We start from the raw sequence: 24,863 nt of genomic DNA on the forward strand, positions 1-24,863 counted from the left end.
ACAACGTTACCTATGACTATCTCACAATGCTAACTATGTGTTACAAAGTTACCTATGACTATCTCACAATGCTAACTACGTGTTACAAAGTTACCTATGACTATCTCACAATGCTAACTATGTGTTACAAAGTTACCTATGACTATCTCACAATGCTAACTATGTGTTACAAAGTTACCTATGACTATCTCACAATGCTAACTATGTGTTATACCGTTACCTATGACTATCTCACAATGCTAACTATGTGTTACAACGTTACCTATGACTATCTCACGATGCTAACTATGTGTTACAAAGTTACCTATGACTATCTCACGATGCTAACTATGTGTTACCAAGTTACCTATGACTATCTCACAATGCTAACTATGTGTTACCAAGTTACCTATGACTATCTCACAATGCTAACTATGTGTTACAACGTTACCTATGACTATCTCACAATGCTATGTGTTACAAAGTTACCTATGACTATCTCACAATGCTAACTATGTGTTACAACGTTACCTATGACTATCTCACAATGCTATGTGTTACAAAGTTACCTATGACTATCTCACAATGCTAACTATGTGTTACAAAGTTACCTATGACTATCTCACAATGCTAACTACGTGTTACAAAGTTACCTATGACTATCTCACAATGCTAACTATGTGTTACAAAGTTACCTATGACTATCTCACAATGCTAACTACGTGTTACAAAGTTACCTATGACTATCTCACAATGCTAACTATGTGTTAAACCGTTACCTATGACTATCTCACAATGCTAACTATGTGTTACAACGTTACCTATGACTATCTCACGATGCTAACTATGTGTTACAAAGTTACCTATGACTATCTCACGATGCTAACTATGTGTTACCAAGTTACCTATGACTATCTCACAATGCTAACTATGTGTTACCAAGTTACCTATGACTATCTCACAATGCTAACTATGTGTTACAACGTTACCTATGACTATCTCACAATGCTATGTGTTACAAAGTTACCTATGACTATCTCACAATGCTAACTATGTGTTACAAAGTTACCTATGACTATCTCACAATGCTAACTATGTGTTACCAAGTTACCTATGACTATCTCACAATGCTAACTATGTGTTACAACGTTACCTATGACTATCTCACAATGCTATGTGTTACAAAGTTACCTATGACTATCTCACAATGCTAACTATGTGTTACAAAGTTACCTATGACTATCTCACAATGCTAACTATTTGTTACAACGTGACCTGCAACCGTTTCCCACGTGTTATCTTAACCTCTCTGGTTGAGTCATTGCAGCAGCTGTTTTCGAGCCTCCTTGTCAGCAGTGTCGCACGTTAATGATTCTCTGTCTGGTTGCAATTTGCCATCAAGGAGACGAAGAAGTGGTTGAATGTTCCATCCATTGTCCAAACCGCTTCTCCTGTTTAGGGACGTGGGGCGCTGGAGCCAATCCCAGCTGTCACTGGGTGAAGGAGGTCCACCTGGACAAGTCTCCAGTCATCACAGGGTACAGAGAGACCGTTCACACCTCCGGGACATTTAGAGTCCAGTTATTCTCAGCTGCATGTGTGGAACCCACGCTGACACGGGGAGAACATGCCGACTCCACACAGAAGGACCACAGAAGGGTTAAATGTTACGATTACCATTTCTTGATATTTATCTTCTGACATAACATGTTATACTGATATATCTCCAAGAAGCTCATCCGAAATGATTCATTGGCCCCACCGATTTATTGATTTATAATGATCATGTCTCTAAAATGTATTACAGTTATTTGTGTCATTCAGTTTCTATTTAATTTGTCAATTCATAAATTTCATCATATCTCATTTGTATTTATTTAAATCACTTATGACAAAGGCAGAAGCTCAGCCACATCAGTGTTCAGAAGAGGGGCCCCTTTAACCTCTAACACACACACACACACACACACACACACACACACACACACACACACACACACACACACACACACACACAGGCTCAGCAGGTAGTGCCTGCAGGTCGCATCAGAAGCAGACAGAGGGCTCTGCAGGCTCCAGCTGCTCCATCCTATCTCTTTAAATGAGACAGAGCTGCTCCGCTCTGCGTGCGTGCGCGCGCGCGTGTGTGTGTGTGGAGGAAGGAGACATTACGAGAAAAGAGAGGGCCACTCTGTTGTGGAGGAGGACTAGGCGATCTCAAACACAACAAGGGGATATTTTGTGCTCGTATCGGCGCTGAGCATCGAGGCTGCGCATCGCTCCTTCCGACGCGGACTCTTTTGGACCTGGATGCTCTCATCGTGTCGATGGGCTCGGTCGGCGCATCGTTCGCCTCCCTGTCGGCTCTAACGGGCTGGGCTGCCTGCTAGTAATTGTCTCTTTCGCGTCTCTGCGCGCCGCAACGTTGGGAGGAAACGCGATCGAGAGGCGGAGACAACATCGAGCCGAGCATGGATTAAACCGAGCGAGTCTTCACGAGAGGTAAGGGATGCTGCGGGAGGGAAGGGCCGGCGAGGAGGAGGCTTCCATGGGTGCAGAGGATGTGTGTGTGTCTGTGCGTGCTTGCGTGCGTGGGTGCGTGCGTCCGTGTGTGTGTGTGTGTGTGTGTGTGTGTGTGTGTAGCATGTCTGGGCTCATGATGGATGACCGTGATGGCAGCAGCAGCATCCACACTGCGGGCTGAGGATGCTGCTGCTCCAGCCTCTTTGTACGCGCGGCCTGCAGGGAGACGGGGCCGATCAGCCGCATCAACCTGCGTGTTATTAGCAAACACGATGACGTCAGCGTTTTCTCAGTGACGCAACATCTCTCACACTCGAATTGTGCAGCAATGAGATGTCACAGGTGTTCCTAATCTGGACTCCAGTCACCCTGCAGGTCCCCAGAAGCCTGCAGGCTGTGACAGGTCTTCATGGAGATGCGCTGGGACTCCCTGTAGACCTCCTGTGGATTTGAACAGAAGTTACTTATGACTGACCAACCGGTGGGGTTTCAAGATGGCCACCATGTCTGGTTAATGATCTCTTTTTTTTGGGATTCCAATGATTATGAACAGGACCATTGAGACAGACGAGTCACGTGCCGCATTCCGTTTCTCTCCCAGCGCGCCCTCTCCTTCACTAGCGACTCCTCGGGCGGGGCACGGGTGGAGTCGCTCCCCAGATCCCAGGGGGAGGGGGGGCCCTGGACCTCGGGGGTTGGCCCCCAGATTCTAGGGGTCGACTTGCGGACTCTAGGGGTCGGCCCCCGGACCTCGGGGGGTCTGCGGCGGTCAGCATCCCGCCTGTGCTGTCTGGAGCCCCGGGAGCCGGGTCATGCCGTTCTACATCTGAAACGTGTCTCATATGATCTCAACGTTCTTCGCCGGTCCAGCCTGTTGATCATACAGTTCTCTGGATTGATGCACATTAATAAATGTACATTAGTTCAGCAAATATTTTAAATGTGCTCCATTAATAAAAATCAACTGTTATATTCACATTACAATTGATTGTCAATGCACAGAGTGCAGCTGCTACAACGAAATGCACTCTGAGCATTTAACCAGAAGTGCAATGTGCTGGATGAACAACAGTATAACTAACAGATACAACATTTAAGAAATAGAAAAACACTGTGAGAAGTATAACAATATAGACAGTATACAGTACAAACACTGGATATGAAATGCAAGATATACTGTTGAGTACATTTAAATGAATTATTTTGAACAGTTCAGTCATGATTCAAAAATGAGTCAATAATTCTTTTAAATTAATCTTGAGTTCAATTTTGAGCATCGAGCAGCCCCGATACATATGAGGTGTAGTCCAAAGAGTTCAAATATAGAGCTGTGAAGCTGGAGATGAACACGTGTAACACTACTGTCTGCATTGCCCTCTTAAAGTGCAGCTAGGGTTCAGCTACATCTCAGTAGAGCCGACAGGACATTGACAACTCTCAACCAATCAAGAGAGGAGTTTCAGCCTCCTACAGCATCGGCAGTGCCTCCTCTTCTTCATTCGGTTGACGGCAGATCGGATCATAAATTGTTCATCTTCATACATTTTGCAGCATAAACCTCAACACTTTTACCATTCCACCTTTTTGGTTCTTTTTTTAAATTTCTGACAGGATGTGGACGGATCCACTTAGGAATGGAGGAGTTGGCGACAGTCGGTACTGGTGCATCTGCTGTGTAGACCTTTTTACAGCCGACATAATCAAAAATATGTATGAACATGTCGTCAATTGAAGTGGCGCTTTGCCTCTCAGCGGTCCAGCCGAGTGAGCAAGCTGTAACGATGCTGTTGCATTTCCAACATGTCTGCTTGTTACATCACTAACATGTCTACTTGTTGCATCACTAACATGTCTACTTGTTGCATCACTAACATGTCTACTTGTTGCATCACTAACATGTCTACTTGTTACATCACTAACACATCTACTTGTTACATCACTAACATGTCTACTTGTTACATCACTAACACGTCTACTTGTTACATCACCAACATGTCTACTTGTTGCATCACTAACATGTCTACTTGTTGCATCACTAACACGTCTACTTGTTACATCACTAACATGTCTACTTGTTACATCACTAACACGTCTACTTGTTACATCACTAACACATCTACTTGTTACATCACTAACATGTCTACTTGTTGCATCACTAACATGTCTACTTGTTGCATCACTAACATGTCTACTTGTTACATCACTAACATGTCTACTTGTTACATCACTAACATGTCTACTTGTTGCATCACTAACATGTCTACTTATTGCATCACTAACATGTCTACTTATTGCATCACTAACATGTCTACTTATTGTATCACTAAGATGTCTACTTGTTACATCACTAACATGTCTACTTATTGCATCACTAACATGTCTACTTGTTGCATCACTAACATGTCTACTTGTTACATCACTAACATGTCTACTTGTTACATCACTAACATGTCTACTTGTTACATCACTAACACGTCTACTTGTTACATCACTAACATGTCTACTTATTGCATCACTAACATGTCTACTTGTTATATCACTAACATCTGTTTCGGTGGCTCTATGTCACGGTGGCTCTATGTTTCTGTGGCTCTATGTCACGGCGGCTCTATGTTTCTGTGGCTCTATGTCACGGTGGCTCTATGTTTCTGTGGATCTATGTCACGGTGGCTCTATGTTTCTGTGGCTCTATGTCACGGTGGCTCTATGTTTCTGTGGCTCTATGTCACAATGGCTCTATGTTTCTGTGGCTCTATGTCACGGTGGCTCTATGTTTCTGTGGCTCTATGTCACGGTGGCTCTATGTTTCTGTGGCTCTATGTCACGGTGGCTCTATGTTTCTGTGGCTCTATGTCACGGTGGCTTTATCTTATGGTGGCTCTATGTTTTGGTGCCTGTATCTTACAATGGCTCTATGTTACGTTGGCTCTATCTTACAATAACTCTATGTTACGGTGGCTGTATGTTTCTGTGGCTCTATGTTACGGTGGCTCTATATTTCTGTGGCTCTATGTCACGGTGGCTCTATATTTCTGTGGCTCTATGTCACGGTGGCTCTATGTTTCTGTGGCTCTATGTCATGGTGGCTCTATATTTCTGTGGCTCTATGTTTCTGTGGGTCTATGTTACGGTGGCTCTATGTTTCTGTGGCTCTATGTTTCTGTGGCTTTGTGTCACGGTGGCTCTATGTTTCTGTGTCTCTATGTCACGGTGGCTCTATGCTACGGTGGATCTATGTCACGGTGGCTCTATGTCACGGTGGCTCTATGTTTCGGTGGCTCTATGTCACGGTGGCTTTATCTTATGGTGGCTCTATGTTTTGGTGCCTGTATCTTACAATGGCTCTATGTTAAGTTGGCTCTATCTTACAATAACTCTATGTTACAGTGGCTCTATCTTACGGTGGCTCTATGTTTTGGTGCCTGTATCTTACAATAGCTCTATGTTTCTGTGGCTCTATCTTACGGTGGCTCTATGTTTTGGTGGCTCTATGTCACGGTGGCTCTATCTCACGGTGGCTCTATGTTACATTGGATCTATGTTTCGGTGGCTCAATGTTACAGTGGCTCTATGTCACGGTGGCTTTATCTCATGGTGGCTCTATGTTACGGTGGCTCTATGTTACATTGGATCTATGTTTCGGTGGCTCAATGTTACAGTGGCTCTATGTCACGGTGGCTTTATCTTACGGTGGCTCTATGTTACGGCTCTATGTTACGGTGGCTCTATGTCACGGTGGCTTTATCTTACGGTGGCTCTACGTTACAGTGGCTCTATGTTTCGGTGGCTTTATCTTACGGTGGCTCTATGTTACGGTGGCTCTATGTTTCGGTGGCTTTATCTTACGGTGGCTCTATGTTACGGTGGCTCTACGTTACAGTGGCTCTATGTCACGGTGGCTTTATCTTACGGTGGCTCTATGTTACGGTGGCTCTATGTTACGTTGGATCTATGTTACGGTGGCTCTGTGTTTCGGTGGCTCTGTGTCACGGTGGCTTTATCTTACGGTGGCTCTATGTTACGGTGGCTCTATGTTACGTTGGATCTATGTTACGGTGGCTCTGTGTTTCGGTGGCTCTGTGTCACGGTGGCTCTATGTTACGTTGGATCTATGTTTCGGTGGCTCTATGTTACAGTGGCTCTATGTTTCGGTGGGTTTATCTTACGGTGGCTCTATGTTACAGTGGCTCTATGTTACGTTGGATCTATGTTACGGTGGCTCTGTGTTTCGGTGGCTCTGTGTTACGGTGGCTCTATGTTACGTTCGATCTATGTTTCGGTGGCTCTATGTCACGGTGGCTCTATGTCACTGTGGCTCTATGTCACGGTGCACAGCACAAGCCGCAGCAACTTCTCCGTGGGGGCGGACACTTGTGACGTATAATTAAGGTAAATTAGAAAAGGTAACGCATTGTACAAGAAGACCAGCAAAGAGTTATGGTTTGAATTAAACGCTGGGAAAGCTTGAATAATTGAAGTACTAATCAGTAGCTTCATCAATTATTAAAATAGTCATTAGTTGCAGCCCTGTGATAATCTTTTGTTATCTTTATGTGATAATAATAATAATAATAATAATAATAATAATAATCATAAAATCAATAATAATAATAATATGGTTTATTAGTATTTTGGCTGATTTAGTGTGTCTGCTTGTTCACTCCAGTGAGTTGATGGATCCGTGTGGAATGAGCTTTATCCCAGGTGGTTGTGGCTCAGAGGTAGAGCGGGTTATCCTTTATCAGAAGATCAGCGGTGTTAAGGCAAGACCCCAAACCGCTCCTGAAGGTTGTGAAGACCAAAGAGGCGCTTCTGAGTCTATTAACCGTTTATTTATCTTTCGGTCTCGGTCCAAACGTCCCTGAGTGTTGTGTGAGGGCGTCACACAACACACGTGTGTGACGCTTGTACGGCGTGCTGCAGGCATCAGATTTGGAAAGCAACACCTCAGAACCAGCAGTATTTTGGAAAAAGGTTGCGCGTCCTTACACAAGTGACTTTTTCAATGATCAATGTGATAAGAATGATCTTTAACTAATGGGAAAATTGGCGCCACACAGTCCAGTAGATGGAAGATGTGTTAGTCAGCTGGAGTTAGGTCGTGGTGTGAACAAGTGAAAGCTCACTTCTTTTCCCCATAAGCTTCACAGAACAGACACCGTCACGCAGACGCACACAATCAGACCATCAAGTTACAAACAGAATAGTTGATGCGATCTACTGGGGGCGTTTGTCACTTAGTATTAGAAAATAATCTGATATTTCTTTCATGAAATACCTTCCTTTGGGGAAAAATCTGTCGCTTTTTATTCCTTTGAGCTCTCTCCAAACAAGTGCTGCAGAAGAGTCCAGCTTTGTCTCTCACAGAGTGAGTAAGGTGAAATGATGAGTAATGCGTCTTCACAAACAGAGGAAGGTAACCTCCTGGTTGTTAACTCACTGCATGTTATCCTTCTTACCTCTCACAAGAAAGGCCCCGAAATATTCTCTGCATAACTGTTGACTAGAGGGAACTCCAATTCTCTCAGCATTTAGTCAAAAGAAAAGTCAATGACTTCGCTTACCTCAGACAGACAACGGCCAATAGGATCCTGCTAGTCGGTCCTCTGCCTGCGCCCATCTGTTCAAACCTCTTATAGAACTAGAGTTGCAAATGTCACACATTCACATCGATGCCGGATGAATAGCTTGAAATTAAAATATTTGCTTGCGAGTATTTAGCATTTTTTTGTTGCTTATTCATCACACCTGATGTGTAAAAGCCTGAACCAATACACCTCAATCAGTGCGTTTACATGCTGGTATTAATTCGAATCTTGCTTTAGTCGGACTATGCTCTCTTTCGGGGCAACTGCTGTTATCCGAATATACATGGCAGTGAATAAATCGAATCATTGGCCGAATGCATGTCATATCCGATACGACAGGTGGCGCTGTTTTCATTACATCTAGTGGTGATACAGACGTCTCCGCTTGACCTCTTCACTCTTCATAATGGAGAAAACCCCGCTAGCTTCGGTGGTTGTCGGGGAGCTAGCAGCAGCGCTAGCTGGCTACATCAGGGAGCTAGCAGAGACACCCACCGAAGGTACTATCGGCTCGTAACCCGACTTTTACGTTTGTTTGTTTCTGCCGGCCGTGACAACTTATCGTCTCTTTCGACTTCCGGGTCACGAGTTGGGAGGGCGGGAGGGAGGAGGCGGCGGGATCTTGAGCATGCGCACAAACGCATTGTCCAATTCCGATCCGATTCAGCGTTTACATGCAGCGTTATTCGAATTATCAATCGAATCGAATCGAGTTATCCAGGGGTGTTAATCGGATCGTAGTCGGACCGCAGTTATTCGAATAAAGGTGTTTACATGAACTGGATAATTCGATTTTAGTCGGACTAAGCCAGTTATTCGAATCCATGTAACCGCACTGACTGACATAGGTCCTTTGAGCTGGACCAGTGTAAGAGTTGTGGGAGATGTTTCCAGAAAAGTTAATCAGAGAGGACATGGATCAATGTGCAGCATGGTTAGATGACTACAAAGTAGATCCCCCGAGCCATCACCCAGGACAGTATATATATATATATATATATATATAGATATATATATATATATATATATATGGACAGCAGATTAAGGATAAGAGAAGCCCATCTGAGAATATGAACTAGGGTGTAGAGATTATTCCATTCACACATCATCCAACCAGTGTCATGAGGAAGTGAGTCAAAGTCTACAATACATACACGACTAGTGATCTACCAGCAAAAGAGACAAAAGAGACACAAGCCTCACATGGGATGTAGCTATCTAGCATAATCATTTTTGCTGTGCAGACGAAGCCAAGCCCAGTAGGGCTCTCAGTGTCTCAGTCCGTCACAGATGACCAATCGTTGCATCAGACTTGGACTGGACTGTGTGGTTCCCGTTTTAGCGCTCCTCGCTGTATTAGCCCTTCTGAGGCATCCCCACCACGCCGTGTCGGACAGAAGAGATTCTAACATGACACACAAGCATTAACAATAGTAGTAAGGTGTATGTATAGGACACAAGCAGCAACCTCTTGGTATGGGACGTGAGCTTACTGCATGTACTCAACTGCCCACAATGCATTGTGTCTTTGCGCCTTCAGACCGGCTGTCAGTCTTGTAAGATGTTAATATGTGTCCTTAAGTTTTAGTATCAATTACCCCTTAGGTGAAGCTGCTGGTGGGGGGTCTTGAAGAACTTGGTCTCGAAGTCTCTGGTCTTTAGCCGCTGGTCTTGAAGCTCCTGGTCTTGAAGCCCTTGGTCTTGAAGCCCCTGGTCTTGAAGCACTTGGTCTTGAAGCCCCTGGTCTTGAAGCACTTGGTCTTGAAGCCCCTGGTCTTGAAGCACTTGGTCTTGAAGCCCCTGGTCTTGAAGCCCCTGGTCTTGAAGCACTTGGTCTTGAAGCCCCTGGTCTTGAAGCACTTGGTCTTGAACTCCCTGGTCTTAGCCGCTTGTCTTGAAGCTCCTGGTCTTGAAGCCCTTGGTCTTGAAGCCCCTGGTCTTGAAGCACTTGTTCTTGAAGCCCCTGGTCTTGAAGCCCCTGGTCTTTAGCTGCTGGACCTAAACCTGCTTGGCTGTTGCTTGAGCATACTTCAGGGTGCAGTCTGCTGGTGAATCCTCGTTCATTTAGTGCATTCTGTCTACCAAATGAACAAATGGTGTGCATTAATTCCTGATAATAGACACCTACAAAGTAGTTCTGGTTGAACGGTTCAAAATGAATGCGCTGGTAACATTAAATGAAAAATAATAATAATTGGAATATTATGCAGCGTCGTCCTTCAGTGGCTCTGGAACAGAGAGAAGAGAGAAGACACTTCCTCTGGGAGAGGTGCTCTCTAATCACATTCACTGTGCAGCTCACTACTTCAGGCTAGGGCTGACAGAATGTCGGAGAGAATACTGATATTGATTTGGTCAATTATATTTACTGTTTGTCATTGACTTTGAGTCTTGCTAAAATCACGTTAGCTTTCTGGCTTGTAGCAAAGCCAATATCTCTCCACAAGTTGGATCGAAGGTCTGTCCTATTTACTGGAGCAATGAACAACGTTTCTATTGCATAGGAACCTTATGGGATGGTAATAACTGTAACCCTCAGGGTTAGCAAGGAAACAAAGTTATGGATACTAAAGAAACTTTAGATCTTTTTTGCTAAACACATGAACATATAAATGAATGGTCTTCTTTGGCGAGAGATCATGGTGTAAGCTATTTAATGCCCTTTGAGGTGCTTGTCGGACAGCGTCACGTCGTCCATTAATCCTAATAATGCACACCTCATTATGCCGTAATGCACAGGTACAATATATATCACCAGTACAGAATGAACAACATAACAGAGTTAGAACACGATCAATGCATATGATAGAAACTATTCATATAATGAGTAGTAAGGATCATTAAGAAGTTACAACTACCAAAAGTAACAGCAACAGTGGATATAATAGAATGATAAAGTCAAAAAAGATATGGTATTGGCATTTCTAATAGCAACACAACCAGGCACATGCACAGACATTTTGGCAGGCAGGTGCTCAAACCAAAAAAAAGGGTACTCATCGCCAAAATTATTCATGAAATTAAAAATAATAAGAAATAAAAAAAAACAGTCAGATATTTTCAACTTACTAACTAAAAGGATCTTTCCTCTGAAGCTGTTGTCACTGGCAGGGTTGCATCCTTACCATCTTACCAGGGGTGCTCACACTTTTAGCTTGCAAGCTACTTTTAAAATGACCAAGTCAAAAAGATCTAACTCTATATATATATATATATATATATATATTTATATATATATATATATATATATATATATATATATATATATATATATATATATATATATGAGCCGATTGACTATAGGCTTCGAGATGAGCCAGTTCTGTGCAGAATGGATCGCTGTGTGCAATGCATGCTGGTTAGATTTGTGTCCGCCTTGGCCCCGACTTACTCTGACGTCATGCACACTCGTCAACATTAATCTCATGAGAGCGAGGCGGCTGCAGCAGCTCTCCATCAACTGCGTGGCCCAGTGCATGATGGGAAACGCCTGGCTGTCGCCACATCAGAGAGCTGATTGGCTCTTAGATATGACAGTAAACACCACGTGTTGTAGAAAATCTTTATTTTATGTGTAGTTTAATACTTAACGCTGGATTGTTGACTACTACTCTCATGTTTAATCTAAAAACATATCTTGTGTGGTTGGTAATACAAAATAATATGAATATAACACATATCTAAACTAGTAGTAATGTATTTCACAGACAGACACGAAAACAACAAAGGATGCAGATACACACACATTTCTACATGAATATATATTTTAGGGCTGAGCAAGTTAACGCGTTAATATCGCATTAACTTTGTTGTTAATTATTTAATCATGCGTTAAATTATAATTTTTTTGATCTTTTACTTTGAAGGCGATTAATTAAGGTGCTCCGCGCACTTCCGTAGCCTCACCGGACGTTTTGTCGAGTTGAGCCTGACATGAAAGCACGTATTGTTCTGTAGTTTCCGTGTCCCCGTAGTGAACATCAATTCATAGAGGTTTCATGTGAGGTTTGTCCCTCACAGGGACCCTTACTACTGAACATGGACCAAAGAAGGAGTGGTTTGTCCCTCACAGGGACCCTTACTACTGAACATGGACCAAAGAAGGAGTGGTTTGTCCCTCACAGGGACCCTTACTACTGAACATGGACCAAAGAAGGAGTGGTTTGTCCCCCACAGGGACCCTTACTACTGAACAGTGCCTGTTCATAATAAATAAAACAGATGTATAAACTATATATGTATGTATGTTAGCTTGTTGTTGCTCCAGAGTGCTGTTATATTGTTCTGATAACATTACTTTAAAATAAAAGCTGCAATATACTAGTTTTTACTTCATTAATGAATTAACTGATTGATTGCATGATTTTTCTGCGATTACTTATCATTGTGTCAAATTCAATAATGAAGTAAAAGCTTCATTATTCATCTAGAGCAGGGGTCTCAAACTCATCTATGCAATCACAATACACTCCTTGTATTGTGATTGCATAGCAGGGCCGCACTCACAGCACAATATTTTTGAAAGCTTACTTATTTATTTACTTTCAAATTCATAACATATTTTCATTATACTTGACAAAAAAAGGCAACCAGAAGTTTCTGTACATTTTTACCCTAAACCCTAACCCTAACCCAGTTTTTTTTTCTAATAACTTATTAAAACTGCAACAAACCCACAAATGCAATCCTTAAATACATTTGTACTTCATTTCATTTCTTGCCAGACACCTGGCAGCTTCTGCTCACAGCTGAGCCCCGCCCACCTGATGAGGTCACAGTGAAATCCTGAGTACAGACAAAAAAAGGCACATCACCCGACTGATCACGTTTGTCAGCTCAGGGAAGCATGGAGGCAACTCTCTTAATCTGTTGAGTCATGTCTGGTTGTCCTTGTGCCTCTGAAGTTAGTGTTCAGATCACTGCTGCATTGCAAGTCAATCACTCCTCACATCGCTGAGAAGTCAAACAGCCGTGTACTGCTGAAGAAACAGGACTAACTCAAGACGGCTCCACTGCGCCTCTCGCGGCCAAAGATACATTACATCAGCGGATTTCAGCATCGCCATAGAGAATGAATGGAGACTCCGTGAGGGTGTTTTATTTATTTTTTTAAAAATGCAAATATGAAAGCTTCAGGGCAGCCAGATTACTTGAGGCTATGTTTAAAGTCCATGCAGGTTGTCTTTTTTGTTTAGTCCGTCTTCCAGTATAATCTACTCAAGCAACTAAGATGTAACAAAGCCAGTATAGCTAAGATGAACAGAAGACGTAGGTTCACATCTGGACGGGTCGGTGTCATGTTCAGACATTCTGCTTGCACGAGTGAGACCCGGGTTCAAATCCAGAAGGCATGAAACTGAACTTGAACTGCTCATAAGGTAGCAGCGGGTCGTGTGGGGTCAGCAGTGAGGGTGGACTGTAAGACTCAGTGAGGCGGCTGCACAACCCAACAAAGAGGAGAGTCAGCTGAGTCTGGACTCTGAGCTTTGTCCAAACTACCATGGAGAATTATTTTCTTCTTTTTTGGGGCTTTTCTTTCTAAACCAATACCAGTAATGTGACTAAAAGATCATATATTTTGAGATTCATTTAATATTATTATTATTCATCAGTTCAAGAATAAAGTTGATCAATATTACTCTATTATAATTCACTGAGCACCTTTACCTGGACATCTGACGGTCCATGCAGAGAATTTAGTCAATGGCACTTTTTTTAAATATCTAAATAAAAAAAAATAAAAATATATATATATATATATATATATATATATATATATATATATATATATATATATATATATATCTCAACTGAGCATATGGTTAAAATGAAAAACAACAACAAGGTGCTAAGTTGGGTGGCATCCCCCTGAGAGCTCTCTCAGCCCGGCTCAGGTGTTGCTGTTGAAGCCTCAGGCTTCTGAACCCGGACCTCTGGTGCAGCAAGCGATGATGCCGCTCTCTCTCCGTCAGTCTCTCTTTCTTAATGCGCGCACACACACACACACACACACACACACACACACACACACACACACACACACACACACACACACACACACAGCTGCCATCACGACATCATTATATCACCTGGCTCGAGCGTCCGTCATAAACAAAAAACATCTTTGAGTATAATTTAAATATAGTTCCCTCACGGTGAGCATAATTCTGAATATTAAATTATAAACACTTCTGAATTTTCAATGAATCAAAAGCAGACTTGTGGCTCTTCTGGAGTATGCAGTGACTCTGTCTTTACGTAACTGATGTTCGATGTCACTGGCAGCTCGTTTACCCGCGCTGCCACTGTGTTTGCCCACAGAGAGATTTTGCTGAACAAGCTCTTTTCTGGACACAGAATCTCAGATCATGCAACATGTCGTCGTTCAGAAACTGTCCTCTCCTGCTTTGGTGATCAACTCGCTCACCACATAACTTTCCTCAGCTGCAGCATCGTCTTCCTTCTTGGCTTTATGAAAAGACTTTGCTGGGACGCGAGTCACGGGAGCACAATGTTAAGACCCAGATGCAGACCACACGAGCACAGAGATCAGTAGAAGGCAGTTTATTTAGTCCCAACCAAAGAGTGTGGAGCCCGAGGTCTGACACAGAATAAGCAGTTGCACAACGTGGATCCCGTCGTCCGACGTTGAGTCGCGCAGATCGCAGCGTGGCTGGAGGCTGGTGTGGCAGCCGGTGGTGTGGCGTGAGGCGAGCAGCCAACAGGTACTCGGGGTAGTAGACGCAACAGACTGACAACCCAGGTCTGCAGGACCAGGATTGATATGCTGCCGGTGATTGGTCTTGGGATTGATTGGCTGCAGCTGTGCCCGGCTCGGGGGTGTGGCCAAGAACACCGGAGGCAGGACCACGAACACATGGCACAAACAAAACAAACAAAGGGATGACAGACACATGAGGTAAGGAGACCTCTGGGTCCTATTCCACGTACCTGGTTTACTGATATAGCTGCATAACTTCCAGGATAAGATGACGTAGATCTGGATTTTCGGTTCCACAAAGCCAGTTTAGATCAGTCACCATAGCAACACATCGAAATCGCCTAACCTGGTCGGGAGCAGGTTTAGTGAAAGTTCACTGGATAAGTTGTTCACTCCCACCGGACAAAGAGCAGCTCTCTTCCTCATTGATGAAGGAGCGATATTAGTGATATATTAGTTTTATATTAGTTATATATTAGTTTTATAGGGACAGAGTTCTTCCAGATCGACAAGATCCGTTCTCACATCATGATGACGTCATGTGAGCGCTATCGATTCTGCCGACAAGGACTCATTTATTTACAAGACTTTCTGGAGTCGTACATTGAACACCGGCGCAGCCGAGCAATGTCAGTCTTTCATACTGTACACAATACATATTGTACACAACACATACTGTACACAATACATACTGTACACAATACATACTGTACATGCAGACAAAAAAAAAAGAGCGCAAGGCACAGCTCGCTTTCTTGCGAGGGGTACATGATTGTGTCCGTGATGAGAGAACATGGTGAAAGCCGCTGCGTGCTGCTCATAACATTTATTTAGCGCTTGAGAAACTTATGGATGTGTTGAAAGCATTCATACTTATATGACAGTCATTAGTACAGGATGCATATCATTACTGTAGAACACGATGAAGGTGAACTCATGATAACAATACTTATCCTGCTTCAACTGATTGAATTTCTGATTATGAATAATACATACATACTGATCCGCCCATACAAATATTAAAACTCCTAGTTATATGGTAATCTGAATACACATAGGTTACATGAGTATACACATAGTTCATGATACATACGTGCATACAGTACATATATCCTCATAAGTATATATTAATTCGTATACTACTGCCAGCAGACATATTTAAATATAATCTGATTGATTTGGGTGATGAGGCACTTAAAATTAGCAGATACATTTTATTTTGTTTGACACATTTACTTGTCTGATATTTTGCACTGACTTGTGTTACGCGGCATTACGCTGCATTCACAACAGGAAGTGTTGCAAATATTCACTACGCTTGAATGTGAAGCACCATTAGATTTTGTCATGACTATGGTCTTAAATTCATCACATGTAGTCATGATCATCTTCTCCTCATCAGCAGAGAAAAGAGACGCTCTTTCTCTGAGTTTATTTGTCATTTTAGAAAGACAATATCATGAATTTGGCGTTTGACTTTTCTCCCTTCTGAAGAGCAGCGGGCACGTACAATTATCCTGAGAACTGATGTCTGGTTAGAATGAACGAGACCGTTTGTGGGCGGATCCACCTTCGTGGAACCGACATATCCTGTAGTCAATCATCTCGTTAGGTTAAGCTGGATAATAGGACTTTTGATCGTATTTGTTGAACCACGTACGTGGAATAGGGCCCTGGGAGAACAGAGGTAAACACACAATGGGTTAGACAGGGATCCTGACAACGTGAGTCTGTTCTGAAGCCGCGTGGCTCTTTATTCCTCTCGTCTTCAAGGTTCTTCTCAACCTGTTCTCCGTGTTTAGTCGAGTAATGATGCTTGATATTATATTCCTTTTTAACACTAAACTTAATGTCAAGTAGGGCTACAAAATATCGCCCCCCGGCCGCAATTGGCCCGTGGGCCGCGAGTTTGAGACCCATGCTCTAGACTAAAGAGTCTGGATGAATTTAAAATACATTCTTTAAGAGCTTTGGCGCATAATGCGATTAATGGTAGAAAACTCATGTGATTAATCAGTTCATTTTTTTCAAATTGGCCCAGTCTTAAATTATTTATAATCACATATGAATAAATTTAAATGTGGTCTGTAAACTACAAGTAGCCTGAAGATCGTAACTAACAGGAAGTCATTTTTTTTCTGTGACTTCCTGTGTATACTTTGAAGGCAGCCTAAAACTGTCTGATTTTTCAGTTGTTGACTCGTTGACAGTTGTTGGCGCTGATGTTGTGGTTAATTTAACAACGTCAGGTTATTGCACAAACACCCTCATTACCTGTTTGTCTGATGCTGCGGGTCAGAGAAGAAGTGGCTCCGGACTCAGCACTGCATGAGCATTATGAGGAGGAGGAGGAGGAAGACGAGGAGCAGAAGGAGGAGGAGGAGGGATGGGATCGCGTTTCCGCACCACCTCTAAGTAATGTTTACGCACCTCTAAGTTCCATGCGCCTTGTATTCTTCCGTTGGAATAATCCAAAATACATTTGGTGTCTAAGCTCCTAGTGCTGCTCTCCATCAGGGTTTTTTGAACCGCTCTTAGTCTGGGCTCTCCCCCGAGACCCGTTTGCCTTGGGAGACCCGACCAGGGGCTGACATCCCGGACAACATAGCTCCCAGGATCACTGAGCCACTCAAACTCCTCCACCACGTTAAGGTGGCGATTCGTGGAGGACTAAGAGCGGTTCAAAAAACCCTGATGGAGAGCAGTACTAGGAGCTTAGTCACCTCGCCTGGACAAGGGAAACCGGGGCACCCTCCCGGAGCCAGACCCGGGAGCCGAGCTCGTCGGCGAGCGTCTGGTGGCCGGGCTTTCGCCCATGGGGCCTGGTCGGGCTCAGCCAGAAAGAACATCATGGTGCCGCTGCCACTCCGTGGACTCACCACCCGCGGAGAGGATCATCGGGGTCGGGTGCAGTGCAGACCGGGCGGCAGGCCAGGCAGAAGACCTGGGCAAGCCGATCGTCGGCAGCATGGACTAGCTCTAGAGACGTGGATCGTCACCTCGCTAGCGGGGCAAGAGCTGGTGCAGGAGGTGGAGCGGTACCAGCTAGCCATAGTTGGGCTCACCTCCACGCACAGTAAGGGCTCTGGAACCAAGCTCCTGGAGAAGGGTTGGACTTTGTCCTTTTCTGGAGTTGCCCAGGGTGAGAGGCGCCGGCCGGGAGTGGGGATACTCACGAGCCCCCGGCTGAGCGCCGCTATGTTGGAGTTTTTTCCAGTGAGCGAGAGGGTCGCCTTCCTGCGCCTCCGGGTTGCGGGGAGTAAGGCTCTGACTGTTGTTTGTGCTTATGCACCGAACAGCAGCTCGGAGTATCCGGCCTTCTTGGAGTTGGTTGGAGGGGTCCTGGAGAGGGTGCCTCCTGCCGACTCTATAGTTCTCCTGGGAGACTTCAACGGTCACGTGGGTAATGACAGTGAAACTTGGCGGGGGGTGATTGGGAGGAATGGGTTGCCCGATCTGAACCCGAACGGTGTTCTGTTGTTGGACTTCTGTGCTAGCCACGGTTTGGCCATCACAAACACCATGTTTGAGCATAAGGTGGTTCATAAGTGTACTTGGTACCAGAACATCTTAGTCCAAAGATCAATGATCAACTTTGTAATCGTATCATCTGATCTGCGGCCGTATGTCTTGGACACTCGGGTCACCTAGTGGTGAGTTGGATCAGATGGCGGGGGAGACGGCAGGAAAGACCTGGCAAGCCCAAACGTGTTGTGAGGGTGAACTGGGAACGTCTGGCTGAGGATCCCGGCCAACATGTCCCCTGGGGAGGGGGCACCGCCTGAAGACCTTGGGGTGGGTGCATCCATATCCCTGGCAGAGGTCACTAAGGTAGTTAAAGAGCTCCTTGGTGGCAAGGCGCCGGGGGTGGATGAAATCCGCCCTGAGATGCTGAAAGCGCTGGACATTGCTGGGCTGTCTTGGCTGACACGCCTTTTCAGTGTCGCATGGGGGTCGGAAACAGTGCCCATGGACTGGCAGACCGGGGTGGTGGTTCCCATCTTCAAGAAGGGGGACCGGAGAGTGTGCTCGAACTCTCATGGTATCACACTGCTCAGCCTCCCGGGAAAAGCTTATGCCAGGGTGCTGGAAAGGAGGCTCTGACCGCTTGTCGAACCTCAGATTCAAGAGGAGCAGTGTGGATTACGTCCCGGTTGTGGAACAGTGGACCAGCTCTTTACTCTCAAAGACTACTGGAGGGGTCTTGGGAGTTTGCCCGACCAGTCTACATGTGCTTTGTGGACTTGGAGAAGGCTTTCGACCGGGTCCCTCGGGCGGTTCTGTGGGAGGGGGGGGGGGGGGGGGTGCGGGAGTACGGGGTGTCGGATCCGTTGGCACGGGCTATCCGGTCTCTGTACGCCTGCAGTAGGAGTTGTGTCCGTATCCTCGGTATTAAGTCAGACACGTTCCCGGTGGGTGTTGGCCTCCGCCAGGACTGCCCTTTATCACCGGTCCTGTTTGTGACTTTCATGGACAGGATTTCTAGGCGCAGCTGGGGGGGCGGAGGAAATCCGGTTTGGGGGCCTCGGGATCGCCTCTCTGCTGTTTGCAGATGATGTGGTCCTGTTTGCTTCCTCGGACCGTGACCTCCAGCATTCGCTGGGGCGTTTTGCAGCCGAGTGTGAAGCGGCAGGGATGAAGGTTAGCGCCTCCAAATCCGAGGCCATGGTTCTCTGCCGGAAACCGGTGGATTGCTCCCTCCAGGTGGGGACAACATGCCTGGAGAAGATCAATTCACGTTTTTAAACATTTTGGTTTGCCCAACATGGCCGCAAGACAGGGACAAACGCTGTGAAGAAGTGCTTTCAAATACGATGATGCAGGTGACAGGCCAGCCTCTCCGGTTCAACCCGGTCTCCTACAAATACCTTCCCCCAGAACTAAAACACATCTTCAATTACGTTGACTAGAAACGTAGTTTCTCCCTGATTACGTCTGTGATTGATGTATAAATATGTTGCTTATACTCGCATTTTAGTTTTAGCGTTTATTACAAATACGTTTATAATCGTGTGCTTGTGTTATTGTTTTCTTGCTTTCCCGCTGAATGTAAGCATATTTGAATTTCTAAACTCTGCGGAGGAAAAGGAAAGTAAAGGGGCGGTGTGAGGCGGTAACAGGGCCGGTCTGAAGACGGTAACGGCCTGCGTCCCGCCGAGTCCGGTCTTCTCTACTGCATTTACTTATTTACTTGTTTTTTTATCCAAATTTTATACTTTCACTTGTACAGTTAAATGTTCCTTGTTGTTGTTGTTGTTGTGTTTTATGATGCACCCTCCGCCAAGACGAATTCCTCGTTTGTAATAACTTAAGTGGCAATAAAACGTTCCTGATTCTGATTCTCTAAGTCGGGTTGTTACTGCAGCTGACAATGACGTGAAACATATTCAAACGAGCAGAAAGAGCCACGAGACACAACATCCGGTTTTCAAAGTAGTGACTGATATGGATGTGATCAGAACATTTCTGACCACATCCAAACATCTAAACTGTACTGTCGTATAGACATGTTTTAATACGTCAAACACAAACGTATGACAGTTCTTAATCAAGCGTCTTGTTGTGTTGACATACTTTTCTTTACTGTTTTCTTGAAATTTAAAGAACTACAAACTACAAACACATTTATTCACTGTCATTGATTTTATATGACTTTTTAACTGAATACATGATGCAATATATCCAGGACAGCCTTACAGAGTCACAACGCTTTGTGTTGCGTTGCTTCGCATCGCAGAAAGGGCACTTTTCTCCTCCAGGACAAAAGGGAAGGTGCTTGAGCACCACTCGAGGTCTATCACAAGCCTGAATACAACTAAGGATAATAAATCTTAAAGATTATTATAAGGATAATAATGATATTGGGCAAGACCAGAGTCCAGACAAAAACATGTAAAACTATGAGGAGAGAAAGCAGAAAGACGATGGAAAAGAAGTAGAGTTAGTAATGTGCATTGAAGAGACATCAATTAATACAGAAGGAGAGAGGAGCTCAGTGTATCCTAGAATGTACCCCAGCAGTCTAGACCTACAGCAGCATATCTAGAGGCTGGACCAGTCCTAACTATAAACCTGAACCAGCTCTAACTACAGACCTGAACCAGTTCTAACTATAGACCTGAACCAGTTCTAACTATAGACCTGAACCAGCTCTAACTACAGACCTGAACCAGCTCTAACTATAGACCTGAACCAGTCCTAACTATAAACCTGAACCAGCTCTAACTACAGACCTGAACCAGTTCTAACTATAGACCTGAACCAGTTCTAACTATAGACCTGAACCAGCTCTAACTACAGACCTGAACCAGCTCTAACTATAGACCTGAACCAGTTCTAACTATAGACCTGAACCAGCTCTAACTATAGACCTGAACCAGCTCTAACTATAGACCTGAACCAGTCCTAACTATAGACCTGAACCAGCTCTAACTATAGACCTGAACCAGTCCTAACTATAAACCTGAACCAGCTCTAACTACAGACCTGAATCAGTCCTAACTATAGACCTGCACCAGTCCTAACCCTAGACCTGAACCAGCTCTAACTATAGACCTGAACCAGTCCTAACTATAGACCTGAACCAGCTCTAACTATAGACCTGAACCAGTCCTAACTATAAACCTGAACCAGCTCTAACTACAGACCTGAATCAGTCCTAACTATAGACCTGCGCCAGTCCTAACCCTAGACCTGAACCAGTCCTAACTATAGACCTGAACCAGCTCTAACTATAGACCTGAACCAGTTCTAACTATAGACCTGAACCAGCTCTAACTATAGACCTGAACCAGCTCTAACTATAGACCTGGAACCAGTCCTAACTATAGACCTGAACCAGTCCTAACTATAAACCTGAACCAGTCCTAAATATAGACCTGAACCAGTCCTAACTATAGACCTGAACCACTTCTAACTATAGACCTGAACCAGTCCTAACTATAGACCTGAACCAGCTCTAACTACAGAACTGAATCAGTCCTAACTATAGACCTGCGCCAGTCCTAACCCTAGACCTGAACCAGTCCTAACTATAGACCTGAACCAGCTCTAACTATAGACCTGAACCAGTTCTAACTATAGACCTGAACCAGCTCTAACTATACACCTGAACCAGCTCTAACTATAGACCTGGAACCAGTCCTAACTATAGACCTGAACCAGTCCTAACTATAAACCTGAACCAGTCCTAAATATAGACCTGAACCAGTCCTAACTATAGACCTGAACCACCTCTAACTATAGACCTGAACCAGTCCTAACTATAGACCTGAACCAGCTCTAACTATAGACCTGAACCAGTCCTAACTATAGACCTGAACCACCTCTAACTAAAGACCTGAACCAGTCCTAACTATAGACCTGAACCAGCTCTAACTATAGACCTGAACCAGTCCTAACTATAGACCTGAACCACCTCTAACTATAGACCTGAACCAGTCCTAGCTATAAACCTGAACCAGCTCTAACTATAGACCTGAACCAGCTCTAACTATAGACCTGAACCACCTCTAGCTATAGACCTGAACCAGTCCTAACTATAGACCTGGACCAGTCGTAACTATAGACCTGAACCAGTCCTAACTATAGACCTGACCCAGTCCTAACTGTAGACCTGAACCAGTCCTAACTATAGACCTGAACCAGTCCTAAATATAGACCTGAACCAGTCCTAACTATAGACCTGATCCAGTCGTGAGTCTACTCTTACATGTGGTGAGGGTATCTGGCCCCCGGACTGAAGTGCACAGGGCGTATAGAAAGTGTGTTGTTTGGCAGACTTTAAGGGGGAACGAATTAATAGCAACATTTGCCCCAGTTGATTATTTCCTTCACAATTGTTTGTTCTTCTCTGAAAATGTTTGTTTTAACATGGAATTCTCTTTTTAGTATGTGCTAAATGTCAGGCCCGTCAGGTGTTTGTGGGCTGCCTAGTTAAGGGAACATGATTCAGCAATCAACCGCCCACAGCTTCAGGACTACCTTTGTAGAGGTACGCCGTATCTTTTTCTCGGCCAATCAGAGCAGACTGGGCTTATTCAGGGAAGAGGCTTAAAGAGACAGGCGCTGAAAACATATAAGTATGGGAGTTGTGTTTTTTTTTTTTACACTAAAGCACGGAAACATGTTCTGTAGCAACTCAAAATACAAGTATAAACATGATAAGGAGTATAACAGGTCTATTTATAGGATATGGGCCTGAAGGTGGCTGTCCTTATTCTGAGGACAAGCCTTGAAGAGCACTGGCAAAATCTACTTTACACAACTGTAAAATTGCAGTTGATGTAACAAACATGATAGACATTTGCATTCAATCAAATTGCTTAAAGTAATGGAGGGTGAGGGTCTGGTTAGGGACTACTCTACTACTTTAAAGTGTGAACCACTTGTGTCCTTGCAGTGTTTCCAGGAGCAGAACATGACAGCAGCTGTACAGATCAGTGGAGATAGGGGTTCATTGTGAGGAGGCGTTTGTTATTGTTGCCTCTGCTGGATCCCTCCACCTCCCGCCTGACAGGCGCCACACACATGAACACAGACGGAGCAACGGTAAATATAGATCTAGCTGTCGCTACCTTACAATGAATCAGAATTGTGTGACATCTGAGTGAATATCTTCTTCATCTGTTCCCCTGATGGGTCAGCCAGACATTGCTCTGGAACATGTCTGCTCCATAGAAACCTTGCACAGTGCTAGCTGGGGCCAGTCTAGCCGACAACACTGTTGTATTATGTAATGGATGAACCTCAGATGCTACAGCAGAGGCAGAGCCGCTCTCCGGCTGCTCAGGGACCGACAACTAATACTTGAAAGTGATAAAACGTGAAAGGCTCCCATGTAGTTCTCTTGAAAAGTGCTCTTGGTACCTTGCAGACGGTATGCACATGCAGTATATGTAGCTGTGTGTGTGTAAGTGGCTGTAGAGGAGATAACAGGGCAGTGGCCTGTATCAGTGGAGCGCGCCAGAGAGATGCTGTTGTGTGTGAAGCCCTGAAGTCAGCACGTTACATAACAGCGCTTTGAGCCAGTGGGCTGTCCCCCTGCTGCTGATGCAGTGAGATCACAGAGAACAGACTGGATGAGGCCGAGGGCCACAGCATTCATCCACACTGCTGTGCTTTTCACTTGGATACTACGTCCAGCTTTGTTGAATGCAAACAATGAAGGAGAAGAAGCACAATCAGCTGTAATTGGCCAAGTCTGCGCACATGTTCAAGAAGGTTTTCTCCATTTTAGTTTTTGCCTCTTTTAGAAAAAAGATACTAACCAGATATTGATTAGAGAGTCCCAAAGCTGCATCCGGGAGAGAGCAATAGGCATCCTTTGTTCTAGTGTATGAGCGGTCCAGTGTTATCCCTGGTGGAACACTTAATATGCTCCATGTTTTTTGGAGTGTCCAGGATGTGCTCACCAAGTCAGGGTTAAATCAAGCACAGATTGGCAGCAGCTCCTTCATGTTGTTGACCAGTGAGCGGTCGTTCTCATGATGTATTGATGAGGCTGAAATCCTTGCTGTCGCGATTTAATGGCCGCTTAAATTGCTTTGTCTCCTATGGTCTCCTGCTAATCCAAAGAAAGCTGCTAATGCTCCGACTAAAAGCATTAAAAACATTACAGTTCAAAGAAAAGCGACTAAAGGTTTGACCAGTTTTGCCCTGATGAATGTAACCAGAGAAGGAGAGCAGTAAATTGAATAAACGGTTTCCAGGTAAGGGTTGCACCTGACCAGGCATTCTGAAAAGTGAAGCGAATACTTCATGTGTTAAAGCTGCATTCTCTCTCCTGACCACCAGGGGGCGACTCCTCTGGTTGTATAGAAGTCTATGCTTCATGTGTTAAAGCTGCATTCTGTCTCCTGACCACCAGGGGGCTACTCCTTTGGTTGTATAGAAGTCTATGCTTCATGTGTTAAAGCTGCATTCTGTCTCCTGACCACCATGGGGCGACTCCTTTGGTTGTATAGAAATCTATGCTTCATGTGTTAAAGCTGCATTCTCTCCTGACCACCAGGGGGCGACTCCTCTGGTTGTATAGAAGTCTATGCTTCATT

At 44.5% G+C, this 24,863-nt stretch overlaps 1 protein-coding gene across 1 annotated transcript in view; it reads left to right on the top strand.

Annotated features, from left to right (window-relative positions):
• The first annotated feature begins 2,056 nt into the window (after positions 1-2,056).
• Positions 2,057-24,863, top strand: part of fbxl16 (F-box and leucine-rich repeat protein 16) — a 48,064-nt gene continuing 25,257 nt past the window's right edge. The window contains exon 1 of the mRNA XM_068596130.1: positions 2,057-2,481. The gene's annotated coding sequence lies outside the window, so the exon portion shown is untranslated. The remainder of the gene's footprint in view (positions 2,482-24,863) is intronic.

The sequence above is a fragment of the Clinocottus analis genome, unplaced genomic scaffold, assembly GCF_023055335.1.
Source record: "Clinocottus analis isolate CAN_PGR_092001 unplaced genomic scaffold, fCliAna1.0.p SCAF_34, whole genome shotgun sequence".
Taxonomy (NCBI): Eukaryota; Metazoa; Chordata; class Actinopteri; order Perciformes; family Cottidae; genus Clinocottus; species Clinocottus analis.